Here is a 14,877-nt window from a genome sequence, read left to right on the forward strand (position 1 = left end):
CAGAGATTTTGCCTCGTTTTGTATCCCCAGAGCTTAGCAGAGTCATCCTTCGGCAAACAAGCAGGTGCTTAATAAATGTTTATTGACTGACTGTCTAAGGTCAACTGATGGTGGATAGAAGAGCCAGTATCTGATTCTAGATTAAACTATAGATGAAAAGTTCCCAGAGATCTTTCCTTCTTTCCTGACTATGCTTTCCTATTTTTGTTTATGCCTTATCTTATTAACATATTTAGATTTCGTTCAGGGCACCCAAAGTCTATCTGGTTTAGAGTTTTAATTAACAGTATTGTCCCCTAGGGCTAATTCAGTTGTAAGGGGTGAAAGAAAGGACCTCAGCCTTTGGGGTTCCTGGGATAGGTAGGGTTAAGCCCATGGAACTCAACAAAGCTGCTATTGGGAGGGGTGACAGAGAGAACAAAATGGAACCATCTGGTGGAGGGGGCGGCCTTCACCTGGGGTGCAGCAACCAGGGGGAGGATATATGATTTGGCAACCCAACTGAAGAAGCTACCAGATGACATATACTTCCTCTCCAAAGAGCTTCCTATTTTAACTAATTGTCCTTGCTAATAAGGGCCTAAGCTCATTTGTTTCAACCTCCTGGATACTATCAATGCCATCTATATTTCAACCCCCTTTGATACAGTGCCAACTGCCTGGCCCTAGTTACAGTTCTGACCTCATCCAACCCTCTTTTTTTTTTAATCTTTTAATTTAACTTTTAATTTTTACTTCTTTTTATAGAATAGGAAAGACTGAAGGAATTTACCCAAGATCCTGCAAGCAGCAAAGTCTGACTTCAAAATCACGGTTTTGGACTCAAATTCCAGAATTCCTTCTGCTAAAACGTGCTACTTTTCTGTACTTGATGAAAGGAGCTCTAGATTTAATGTTTGCAAAGACCCAGGTTCAAATCCCACCTCTGACACTTACCTCACCTCTATGGGTGGATTACTGCCCCTCTCATCTTCATTTTTCTCATCTTAAAATTGGGTGGTATTTACTTACCAAGTTTTTATGAAGCTCAAATAAGACTGTGCTTTGGAAACTTAAGGAAGTATGAATATAAATATTAGCACAGGAGCAGCTAGGAAGAGTGGATAGAGCACTGGCCCTGGAGTTAGGAGGAGCTGAGTTCAAATCCAATCTCAGACACATAATTGCCTAGCTGTGTGACCTTGGGCAAGCCACCTACCCCCACTGCCTTGTTAAATATAGATAGATAGATAGATAGATAGATAGATAGATAGATATTAGCACTGTGCCCTGGTGAACAGAGAGCTGGGTCCAAAACCAGGAAGGCTTGGGTTCTAGTCTGACCTCTGATAAATACTGGCTGTGCTTTTTATGTACATCTCCCAGTCTATACTATCCTCTAAGGTCATAAGTTGCAGAGAGGGGTGGAAACCTGCATTGGCAGAGATCAGTGTCCTCACCTGGAAATTTCCAATTAAATCTTAGGTTCAGTCCTTAATCCTTTTATGATTCTCTCTTCCATTCTTTGGGAAGCATGGATCAATCCTAGCCAAACAAATGGGTGAAACCTCCTGTTTCTGAGAAAGATCTGAATCAATCACATTGAGTGAAGATGATTTCTCTACAGGCCCAGTCTTAAGTGCCCACCCCTGCAAAATAAATTGGGATTGATTTTGTACCCACTTTGCATACACATACAATTTAAAGATTTTCAGAATGCCTTGCTATGTTGTCTTGTCAAGTAAGTTCCTTGAGGACAGGGACTTTTTCTACTTTTGTCTCTTCATCCCTAAGGATTGGCACATATTAACCACTTATTAAATAATCCTTGAATAGAACTGAGTAAAAATGATAGTTCTTTTTTTTAGAAGAAACAAAAATTTTGTTTTTTTCTTATTCTTTTTTCTTATTTTTATTTTTATTAAATTTTACAATTTTTCCCCTAATCTAGATTCCCTCCCCCCCACAGAAGGAAATTTGTCAGTCTTTACATTGTTTCCATGGTATACATTAATCAAAATTGAATGTGATGAGAGAGAAATCATATCCTAAAGGAAAAAATAAAATATAAGAAAGAGATAGGAAAATTACATAATAAGATACCTTTTTTTTTTAAATTAAAGGTCTTGGTCTTTGTTCAAACTCCACAATTCATTCTCTGGATACAGATTCTCCATCGCAGATACCCCGAATTGTTCCTGATTGTTGCACTGATGGAATGAGCAAGTCCATCAAGGTTGACCATCACCCCTATGTTGCTGTTAGGTTATACAGTGTTCCTCTGGTTCTGCTCATCTTGCTCAGCATCAGTTCATGCAAATCCTTCCAGGAAAAGTGATGGTTCTGAGAATGTAAGCTCCCTGAAGGCAGGGCCTGTTTCTTTTTTTTTCTCCTCAACCCTAATTATTGGCACATATTAACCACTTAATAAATGATCCCTGAATCTAATTGAATAAAAGTGATAGTCCTGAGAATGTAGACTCCCTGAGGGTAGGGATTGGTTTTTATTTTTGTTTTTTGCCTCCTTTTCCTAGTCGTTGGCACAGTGCCTCCCCACTTAACAAATCCTTGCTGACTGATGATCTGATAGTCACATTGTTTTTGGTATCAGGGATGTGACGCCATGATCAGTGTGTGAGTTGGATTTGAGTGAGGGGGAATAAGTCACCAGTCTCACTTTCTCCTCCAGAACTATCTGGGTCCAGTAGCCAGTTATGAATCAGGACAATTGGAGACAATTCTAGATGCAAGGCAATTAAGTGACTTGCCCAAGGTCACACAGCTAGTTAGTATTGTGTCTGAGGGAGGATTTGAACTCCTGTCCTCCTGACTCTAAGGCCAGTGCTCTATCCACTGCACCACCTAGCTAACCTTTCTTCTGGAAAAAGACAAATGATATCACCAGAGTGGTGTCTTGACTTGTATATGAATTAGATTTAAGTGAGGCAGAGCTTTCCAGGTGAGTCCCACAGCAAGTTAGTGGCCCAGTTAGATGGTCCAGTGGCCACAGAGCAGATTTACCTGGCTAATCACCCACTCTTCCTTTGCCAAGGAAGGCCTGTACCAACCAGAAAGTATTGTCCTCTAAAACATAAGTGATTTCCTTTCTGTTGACAAATTCTACATAAAAAATGTTCTAAAGATCAGCTCCCAAGATAATCCCAAGGATTTGTTTTTACTTAGTCCGTCAGTCTGCCAACAAACACTTAATAAGTTTCTACATTTGTGCTTTGCCAAGCAATGGGCATAGAAAGACAAACAGAACAGCCGTTCCCCTCAAGGAACTAAAGAGACTGTCTGTCTGTGTAATGGGGAGGAGAAGGGAAAGAGCCTCAGACTGTCTCCCCAGTATAAAATAAAGTGAATATTTGGCAAACGTCTGGGGGCTTTGATCCCGAGATCAACTATGAGCCCGACCAGACTGCCCAGCTAAGGGAATGATCCACCCCAATCCCTCCTTCATGCATATGTTTTAATTAAACAAAAATCTCACTCATGTCTAAAATGTTTGGCCTGGCCATATCCACTGACCAACCTGGCTGGGTAAGTGCTAATGTTAGAGCCATAAGGCAATAGCTACTGATGGATCATGTTTTGCATCGCAGCTAGGGCTGAAATTAGAAGCAGAATCAGCTTCCGCCAGCGCCACCAAGTGGTGAAGCATGCAGCCATTCAAACCCTCCCCTTACAGCAGCCCCAGAAACAGAAAACCTTTTTTTCCAGGGGCAGGGGGAGCAGGAAGGAGTTGCATTCCTTTCCTTTCCAAGTTTCAGAATCCCGAAGGGTGGCTCTCAAAGGAAAAGGGGGGCAAGTGTTGAGATGACAGGGTAGGCAGACTTCAATGCACTGAGAGGGAATGGCCTCTCAGGGATGGAAAAGTAACCTCCATCCACCACAATGAAGAGCTCTCTTAGGTACCTTAGAAGACCTGGACCCCCTAGCCTCAGCTCAAGCACCAATTTACTTTATGGACTTAAGGACCATCCCTTAACCAATCAGTTTCCTCTTCTATAAAATGGGGGTGCTACTTATCTCTCGGTCTATCTTTCTTTGTGACACAATCTATCAGGTGGTGCACTTCGTTTCAAAGTATAACTCTAGGCATAGTCTCTCTTCTCTCCCAGCCTCAGTTTCTTCAAGTGAAAAACAGAGAAAATACTTTTCTGTCAACACACTTTTCTATTTGTATCCAGGAAAGATAATAATAGGATTTATTCAGAGTTTTGAAGCTGCCAAAATATTCTATGTGTTATCTGGTTTGATCCTCCCAACTACTCTGGGAGATAGTCTAATAATAATTTTATAAAATAGTTTTGATGGCTTCAGCTTTAAAAGAAGTTGTTTGAAGTTGCAAAGTTCCCTGCACTATAAGAAACCAAGGATGTAAAGAAGTCTGAGAAACAAGGAAAGAAGGAGATGAACCAGTACATAGTGAAATAATCAGAAGCAGGAAAACCATATCCACGATGACTACCATAACGTAAAGAAAAAGAAAAGATTATTGTAGAATTATAATAACAAACTTGTTCCTGAAAAAAAGCAGAGAAAATATTTCCTTCTAAAAAAGAGAGAAGGAAATATGACTATAGGATGTTGCAAATGCTATCAGATCTGTCTATTAACATATGTTAAGGCAGGGTTTGGTCCTCTCCTTTATAATAGTTGCAGCAGCAGCAGCAGCAGCAGCAGCAGTAGTAGTAGTATAGTAAAATTGCAGTAGTAATAGTACTAGCAGAAGTAGTGCCAACAGAAGTAATAATAGTAGTAGTAGTAATGAAGTAATGAAGTAATAAAGTGAAGTAATAATATGAAGTAATAAAATGAAGTAATAGTAATAAAAATAGTTATAGTATCAATAATAGTACTAACAGTAGTAGTAGTAGTAGCAGTGATAATAGTAGTTGTAGTAGTAATATAAGTGGTAGTAGTGGTAATAGTATTAACAGTAGTAGTAGCAGTAGTAGTAGTAATGGTTGTTGTAGTTGTAATAATAATGGTAGTTGCAGTAGTAGCACTAGTACTAGTCATAGTAATGGCAGCTGTAGTGGTGATAGTAGTAGTAATAGTAACGGTAATCGTAGTAATAGCAGTACTAAAGGTAGTTGTAGTACTAGTAATGATAATAGTTGAAGTAATAGTAATGGTAATTATAGTAGTAATAGTAGTATTAGTAGTATTAACAGAAATGATAGTTAAAGTAGTGATAGTTGTAATAGTAAAGGTAGTTATAGTAGTAATAGTAGTAGGGGTACTACTAGTAGTAATATAGTATTAATAGTAATAGTAGTAGCAATAATAGTATTAGTGGTAGTAGTAATGATAGTTGTAGTAGTGGTAATAGTATTCATGGAAGTTGTAGGAGTAATAGTAATGGTAGTTCTAGTAGTAATGATAATCATAGTATTTGTGTAGTAGTAGTAATGGTAATTGTAGCACAAGTAATAATAGTAATAGTATTAATGGTCATTGTGGGTGTTATAATAGTAGGTGTAATAGCAGTAGTAGAAGGAGTAGTAGTAATAATAGTAGTATTAGTGTTGTAGTTATAATGGTAGTTCTGATAGTAGTAGTAATAATAGTGGTAATGGTAATAGTAGTAATGGTGGTAGTAAAAATAATAGTAATAGTAGTAGCAATGGTAGTTGTAGCGGTGATGGTAGTAGTAACAATAATGGTAGTTGTAGTCATAGCAGTAGTGATGGTAGTTGCAGTAGTACTAGCAATAACAGTAGTCGAAATAATAATAATAATGGTAGTTGTGGTAGTACTAGTATTGGTAGTATTCACAGAAATGATAGTTCTAGTAATAGTAAAGGTAACTACCACAGTAGTAATAGTAGGAGTAGTAGTAGTGGAACTGAAAGTAGCAGTGATATAGTATTAATGAAAGGCATAGTATTACTAGTAATAGTAGTGGTAGTAGCAGTACTAGTAGCATTAGTGGAAGCAGTAGTAATAATGAAAGTTGTAGTAGTGGTAATAGTATTAATGGAAGTTGTAGGAGCAATAGTAATAGTAGTTCCAGTAGGAATGATAATCATAGCATTTGTGGTCGTCGTACTAACGGTAATTGTAGCACAAGTAATAATAATAGTAATAGTAGTATTAATGATCATTGTAGGGAGAGTAGTAGTTATGACAGTACTTATACCAGTAGTAACAGCAGCAGCAGCAATAGTGGTGATAAAATGATGGTGTTCAGTCATTTCAATCATGTCTAAGGCTTCCTGACCCCGTTTGAGGTTTTATTGGCAGAGATACCAGAATGGTTTTCCATTTTCTTTTCTAGCTCACTTGACAGATAGGAAATTGAGATTTGCTCAGGGTCACATAGCCGGAAAGTGTCTGAAGCCTAATTTGAACTCAGGTCTTTCAGACTCCAAGTTGGACGTTCGTTCTGCTGTACCATGTAGTCGCTGTCCAATAATAAGTCAAACAATCATCATCATCATAATAATACCCATCACTAACCTTTTCATTATACTTTCTAGTAAATACTAAAACCACGGAACCTACAATTTTTTTTCTCTACTTTGTAGATGAGGAAAGTGAGGCAGAAATAGGTTAACTGACTTGTCCAGGATCTCCTAGCTAGGAAATGTTTGAAGCTGGATTTGACCTTCTGGCTTCTTTATTATGGATCCTGGGTCACCTATGTACAAATCTTTCTTACAAAGAAAGGCTTACTGGGCAGAGAAATAGATCAATGGTGTATAAAAAAAATGAAACCAATGTTTTTAAAGGGAATTAATGGATATTGGTAGATAATCAATAGTCAGAGAGTAGAGGGAGTGAGGGGTGCTCAATGGATAGTGCACAGGGCTGCTTCTCTTGGTGTGAGGATCAAATGAGATAATGTTTGTAAAATATTTAGTATGCTACTGGAAGCATAGTAGACATTAGATAAATACGAGCTATTATTATTATCAAAATGTATTATTGGTTTTTCTTTTTTTCATGTTCATTCCTTTTTTCTTTTTAACATTTAAACATTTAAAAAAATCACAAAATAAGAAACTGAGTCTTCTAATTCTTGAGGTTAATATACAAATAAATAGCAATAAGGGACAGCAGTTCAATTTGGAGCCAGAGGACCTGCATCCAGAAAACATCTTACCACTTACTTGCTATTTGAACTGGAAGCCATTTAACATCTTTTGGCCTCAGTTTCCTCATTCATAAAATTAGATGACTTCTTAGACCTTTCCCTCTTATGATTCTATTGGCTTCTATATTTAGAATAATGGACTGGAGGATAATGTGGGTCCACATCCTGTATCTGATACTTGCTATCTAAGTGACTTTGGGTCAATGATTTGGCCTCCATGTTCCTCAGATAACTGCTTAAGATTTGATGAATAAATCAAAGATTACTTATTGATTAATTGAAAAAAAACATGCAATAAAATGATCAGTTCTTGACTCCAGCCCAGAGGAAATTAAATAAAAGGGATGGCCTTCCCATAGAAATAATATTACCATTTATATTTCATATATGTGCATATATTTACATATTTAAGGTTCATAAAATGCTTCATATGTGTATTCTCATTTGATCCTCACAACAACCCTGCAAGGCAAACTGAGGCAGACACAGGTTAAGGGACTTGCCCTGGGTCATGTAGCTATTAGGCATCTAAAGCATAATTTTAATTCAGGTCTTCTAGACTCCTAGTCCAATTCTCTGCTGACTGTGCCTTGGAGCTGCCCAGGCAAAGGTGGAGTGGTTTCCTGCACCAGGAATGACTAACAATTATAGAATCACAGACCTTTTGCAGATTTCCATGAAATGGCTTTTTTGCCATTGCTGCCATGTTTCCAGCTGGGTCCTGATGATGCTATTTAGCATATGAAGTTTGGAGGCAAAAAATAGTTTACTGCCTTGCTATACCTTTATTCCTCAGTTTCCTGCTTTGTGAAATAAAGGGATTGGACTACATACATGATCCTTAAGGAATTATCCAAATTTGACTCTATACTTGGACCTACTGCTAGAGTACCCAAGGCTTATGCCTGAGAGATCTGAAGGGTATTTCTCCATTGAAAAACAAAAAGGGGGTCACTAGACCAGAGCCTTCCTCTTGAGGTAATTGCCACAAACTGCAAGATAATCTGCCAGGGGATGAAGGCATTATTCTCAATAGTACCTGTGCAGCAGCTGCTAGGTTTACCTAAACTGAGTAATCTCCAAGGGGTAGATGTCTGGCTAAGAATGGAAGGAGATGAGAGTTTGCACAAGAGAGGGTTAGCTAGGTGGCACAGTGACCTTAGGCAAGTCACTTAACCCCTTTGCCATGCAAAAAAAAAAAACTCTAAGGTTTCACTTCACATCTATCAGATTGGCAAAGCTGTCAAACAAGGAAAACAACAAAGCTTGGAGAGGTGGTGAAAAAAATGGGCCTTCTCATACACTCTTGGGGACTTGTAAATTGGTCTGGCTATTCTGGATAGCATTTTTTTTTTCTTTTTCCTTTTTTTACCTCAGAAAAGCAATTTGGAACCAGATCTAAGAAGCATACCATTTGATCTAATAATACCACTATTAGGCCTATATCCAAAAGAGATGAAAGAAATAGGAAAAGAAACACACACACACACACACACACACACATACACACACACACACACACACACACACACACACACACACACACACACACACACACACACATTTATTTTATCAGTTGTAGCAAAAAAAAAACCCCAAAACTAAGGGAGGTATTCCATTGGGAATGGCTAAACAAATTGTGGTACATGAAAGTAATAGAATATTATTGAGCTGTAAGAAAGAAGGAATGGTTTCAAATGAAACTAGGGAGAGCTCTGTGATTTGATGAAGAGTGAAGTGAGAAAGAAATTTATACAAAAACATCAACATTGAAATCAACTCTGAAAGATTTAAGCAATCTGATCAAGACAATAACCAATCGTGATTCTAGAGAACTAATAAGAAAAATCTGCTACTCACCTCTGGGCAGAGAAGTCGTAGACTCAGGGAGTAGAATGGAGCACTCTTCTGGATAGGGTCAATGAGAAACTGTTTTTTGGACTATGTATGGGGTGTTTTTTGTTGTTTTGGGGGGATTTTGCAAGGCAATGGGGTTAAGTGGCTTGCCCAAGGCCACACAGCTAGGTAATTATTAAGTGACTGAGGCCAGATTTGAACTCCGGTCCTCCTGACTCCAGGGCCAGTGCTCTATCCACCGTGCCACCTGGCTGCCCCTATGTATGTTTTTAAGATTTTCTTTTTCTTTCTTTTTATCCAATGGGAAGAGAACAATGAGAGGGGAAATGATTTTTTTAAATGTTTAAATGTTAAAAAGAAAAAAGGAATGAACATGAAAAAAAAGAAAAACCAATAGCATTTTGAAAAAATAAAAGATATCAGTTATAAATAAATGAACCACTTTGTATTATGATTCCTCTCAGACCTCAGTTTCTTCACCTCTAAAATGGGGATGATGGTCCTGATGCCACCTGACTCACAAAAGGGATTGTGTGCTTCCATCATTCAATGGCTCTGTAATCTCATCTGTCTGGGTTCTCCTCCCAATGGCAAAGATTGCAACTCATCTGTGCTTGTCCATCCTGTTCTACTCTTCTCTGTTTCCTTGCCTATTATTTTCGCCATGAGGAGCCCCACCCAACGGTCAGGACAACTTCCTTCTAGATGTCTTAATACTGGTTGGGTATCAAAGGAATTATATCTGCTGCCCATCACTCCTTATTTTTGACTGAACCAACCTCCTTTTTCAGTTGTAATTTTCACTGAAATTGTCTTTTTTCTCTTATTCGTTCCATTATAGGTGACATGCTACAGCCCACTCCCGCCTACTTTTTTCTTTTCCACCACCCCTTGGGTGACTCACAGCTTCAATTCTAGGGAGATTTCAGTGTTCCATGACTCACAGCCCTAGAGCATCAACATTGTAATGTTGCTTAAAAAAAAAAAAGATGGGCTTCTGTTTGAGGAAGAAGTATGGAACCATTAAATGGTTCTGCAATTTCCCAAATTAATCCAGCCTATCTTCTTTCCATAATTTCTTAAAAATTATTTTTATTGATATTTTTACTCACGCTCATTTTCAAATATATTCCTCCTTCAACCCCTATTCACTGAGCCATCCCTTGTAAAAAAAGATATAGGAATAGGCAAGAAACTTTCAGCAAAACCAAACTGTAATGCAATGACCCCATACCTATCATAGTCTCTGCCAACTATGCAAAGAGGGGAGCAAAGGGACAATCCATTATAAGTGCTGTTATTGTGCCAGATAGGGATTACTGGACCAGAGATTTGGACCTAGATTAAATACACCTCCCTCATTTTATAGATGAGGAAACTGAGATTAAGTGATTTCTTGCGGTTAATTTATCTGAGACGGGATTTGAACTGAGATGGTCCTGACTTCAAACCCAGCACTCTGTTCATGGTGCCAGCTAGATGCCTCATCCACACTTGGAATTGTGCTTGGTCATCACCTGCCCAGAGAACTCTCAGGAAGTTGAAATGGGATTTTAAAGAGGAAAGAGGGCCAATTAGATAGTACAGTGAATAGAACACCAACCCTGGAGTCAGGAGGACCTGAGTTCAAATCCAACCTCAGACACTTAATAATTACCTAGCTGTGTGACTGTGGGCAAGTCACTTAACCCCACTGCCTTGCCAAAAAAAAAAAAGGAAAGAGCTCAAAATTTTGGTCGGGGACATAACTGGGGGATGCTGCACAGTCCTGGAATATAGACTTGCTTTTTTGAGACATCCAGAGGGGACCTTCTTTGTTTGACTTAGCAGAAACTCAAGATAGCAGCAGTCCCTGAATCTGTAGCTAAGAAAGAAGAGCTCACCTAAGGGTAGGTGTTTGAGATATATCAGATGCTATGAACAACAAAGCAGGAAAGTAGGAAGTATCAAATGGAAGCATAGTGACAAGAGATAGAAGAAACCAGAACTCAGAAAGGAATACTATCCTTGGAATTATAAGACTCTCAGTAGAAGACAAGCATTGAGGATCTCCACATGGTAGGTGCAAGGGAATGATCCACTCATTGTATGCTTGAGGTGATATAAGTGTCTGAAGAAGGGGTTAATTTATAAGAGATTTTAATATGACTTCTGTTTATTTGTCATTATTTAAGGTTTGTGAATCTTGTGCTTGAAAGGGAAGTTGGTGACAACACAACTGGAGAGTGATAGAAAGTTTCCAGATTATTTGAATTCTGATAGATGATCCAGAAAATAAAAATTCCTTCAAAAATGTACTTTGGTCCTGTGACACAAGCTTTGCCAAACTTTTGTAAGATACCTTCTTTTTAAGAAATTGCCCTTTCATATAGCACAGCTTAGCACTGAAAGGAATAGAAAAAGTATCAGCAAAAAGAAAAACATTGAAATCATCTGGTAAAGGATGCTTATTGCTATTGCTTCTGTTATGACTGAATCTTTTGATGCTTGAAAAGAGAAGGAAAAGAATTTTGGTTTAATAAAAACTGCTAAAAATATAGGTAAGGAAATAGTTTTTAGATGGGCTTGAGTAGTTTGGGAAAGAAAATAACTCGTATATATATTAAAGTTTAAAATCATCTATAGGATAGAAGGCAATGACTTGTTTGTATCTGAATAGTCTAATGGTTTATAGGGGTTTCCTGGGTTTATTAAAAACTGGGGAAAAGGTGATCATGAAGGACTGGTTTCTAGACCCAGAATGCACAATTCTTGACCAAACTGAGATCTGATTAAATGTCTGGGAATTGTAGGTTATTGTGGTACTTGCATTCATTTGCATGCAACTCTTCAAACATTTTAAGGGTCAAAACTTACAAAATGAAAAATTATATAACTATCCAGAAACTAAGGAATGAATAAAACTGGTCCAGCTGGTTTTATAGGGGAAAAAATTGGCAAATTGTTTTGACATAAGTGAAAGGTACATCACTTGGTAACAGAAGACTCTAATTTAATCCTTGAAGGATATAGAAAGTAGAGGCCAAGAAGCTATCAAGATGAAGAGATTGAAGAATGGAAAAGAGAGGAACATTCCTTTTGGTTGAAGTTTTTGAACTGGATTCCAGTTATAGTCCTTGAGCTCTGCCTAGTTCTTGCATATTCGCCTTGCCTTGCCTGTTGTCTAGACCCAGGTAGGTAATTCGCCCATTGGACCCTGGAATCTGGTCACGCCTTACTGAGGGAAGGTGACCTTGAGTTCTTAAAGGTTGTGCCAAGGGAATGCAAATTCTAGCCAGTCCTACCAATCTCTGAAGACCTGTCTAACTGCTAATTGAAGAATAACTGAGCTTAGTGCAGAGATATTTATGGGGTCGAAGGATCATAAATTTATTTGGAAGAGATCCTAGAAGCCATTGAATCCAACTCTCTCATTATATAAATGGAGAAACCAAGGACCTGGGAGATTAAATGACTTTTATCAAGGTCCCACAGATAGTAATTGGTGAAGCGGGAATTTGAATTGAAGTCAGTGATTTCTGGTCGAGAGCAGTAACTGCAGTGACCTCAATAAATATATGTTGGATAAATGAATGGATCCATTAACTCAGATTATGAAGACTGAAAGGGACATTAGAAGTCTTCTATTTTGATCCCCCTCATTCTGTAGAGAGAAAATTGAGATTTAGAGACTCTAGATGACGTGCCTAATTCTAGTAGCTTCCTTCCATTGATTATCTGAAATTTATCTTGTTTATATATAGTTGTTTGTATGTTGGCTCTCCTGTTAGACAAGTTCTTTGAGGGCAGGGACTGCCTTTTTTTTTGTATTCCTCAGAGTTTAGAACAGTGATTGGCACATCCTAGGCACTTAATAGATGTTTACTGATTGACTCATTAAGGTCACACTGGCAGTGAGTAATAGAGATAGGATCAGAACCCTGCCTTCTGTTTCCCTTGCACTATTTCTTTTACCCAAAGAAAGGAAATGAGCCAGAGACCCTATGATCCTTATGATCATTGGAGATTGTAAAGAACCTTGGGAATGATGTAGTCCAAATTCCTCATTTGACAAAGGAAGTAAAGTCTAGGGATGGAAAATAACTTATCCAAAATCACACAAGAGGTGCTAACAGTTAATCCTAGGATTGGAACTTCAACACAGGTTCCCTAGCTTCCCAGCTAAGATCCTCTTATTCCTTTAAGGACCATTTATAGAAGTGTTACTATGTCCAAATATGATACAATGGAAAGACTCATATCATTATGGAATTTGAAGAGTAGGTTGATGTGGGTGGAGGTGGGGAGGGATGAAAAGGGAAGTCTTTCCAGGTTGAAGAGGCAAACAACAGATGTACTGTTATCTGCTATTTGTTCTTGGGTTCAGACAACTTCTCGCCTCCAAAAAAAAAAGTGGATTGATCAAATAAGAGCAATAGATACAGGGAAAAGGGTGGACAAAGAGGGAGTGACATTTTGATCCTCAAAGAGTCTTGTCACATAAAAAGGAAGGCTTTGAGGCAAAGTCTTCAAAGACTATCTGAGATTAGTTTCCTTTTTTTTTCTGTAAAAGAAACTGAAAAGCTAGTCTGGCTATAGTATACTGGGGCTGGGATTCTCCAGTCCTTCTGATCTCAGATCCCCAAAAGATATTTGCTGAAAAGTTAGTAAGGAATCCACTAGAGACGTTATATGGCAGAGAAGCAAGATCTCCCATGGAGGAGTCTACAAAAGTGCTTAGTGGTGAAGGGTGGTGAAGGTCACTGACCACAGGGTCATAAGAGACTTCAGAAGCAATCTAGTTCAAACTCCTCATTTTATAGACAAGGGGACTGAGAAGTTGTGATTTTGGGGCTTATATAAGATCAATCATAGATTTAGAACTGGAAGGGACCTTGGACAATTACCTCATCTGTAAGAGGGGAAACTGAGGCACAGGGAGATTCAATGGCATGGCCAGGGTCAGTTTTTCCTGGTTTTTCACCCTCTACAACAATTCATATACATCTTCACATTTAAAGAATTTTCCATATTCTTCTTTTTAAGCATTATTCCATTACTTTCATGTATCACAATTTTCTATTCCCAAATCAAAAGCTAATTTTAACAAATTTATAATTAAGGAAGAACTGTTACACAAATAAACAGGCAGTGCTGATAAGATCATGTTATATTTATTATACATGAATTTAAAACAAGCTATATGTAATTCATGTTTCCTTACAATCCTTACTTTCTGTCCTTTCGGTATTGCTTTTCAAATTGATGAGTTAAAAAAAAGTCCCTATTGAATCTTTGATGGCGACCTAGCCTAATTCCACTTCTGATTTACACACACAGAAGTACACAGAATTGGCAAGTACCTAAGATACTATCTAGTCTAAGCCATACCCTCAAAATAATCTCTTCTGTTGCATTCCTTCTCTATCTTTTAAAACTGAGGGGGGAAAAACACTTAGTGCAATTAGACTTCTATTAAAAACACTATTTTCTTCCCCACCATGTTTTTCTCATAATTAAGGCCTTCTTTATTGTTCAGTTGGGTCTGCCTTTTCATGAACTCATTTAGGTTTCTTTGGGTTTTGTTTTTTTGCAAAGATACATGATTTGCCATTTTCTTCTCAAGCTCATTTTCTAGATGAGTAAACTGAGGCAATCAGTGTTAGTGATTTGCTCTGGATCAAACAGCTACTAAGCATCTGAGGTCAGGTTTGAGCTCAGGTCTTCCTTACTCCGGGTCTGGCATTCTATCTGCTCCATCACCTAGTTATTCTGGAATTAAGGCTAATGTTAAGCTAACTCATTGTTCACAGTCAACAGAGTTAGACTACGCTTCATACCTTCTGGTTCCAAACATGCTGCCATAATGAAATCCCACTAGAGGCTGAGGAAGCATGGCAACCAGGGGTCAATCACATCCTCTCTGGCCCTCAGTTTCTCAACCAAAAATAAAG

The sequence above is a fragment of the Macrotis lagotis genome, chromosome 2, assembly GCF_037893015.1.
Source record: "Macrotis lagotis isolate mMagLag1 chromosome 2, bilby.v1.9.chrom.fasta, whole genome shotgun sequence".
Lineage (NCBI taxonomy): Eukaryota > Metazoa > Chordata > Mammalia > Peramelemorphia > Peramelidae > Macrotis > Macrotis lagotis.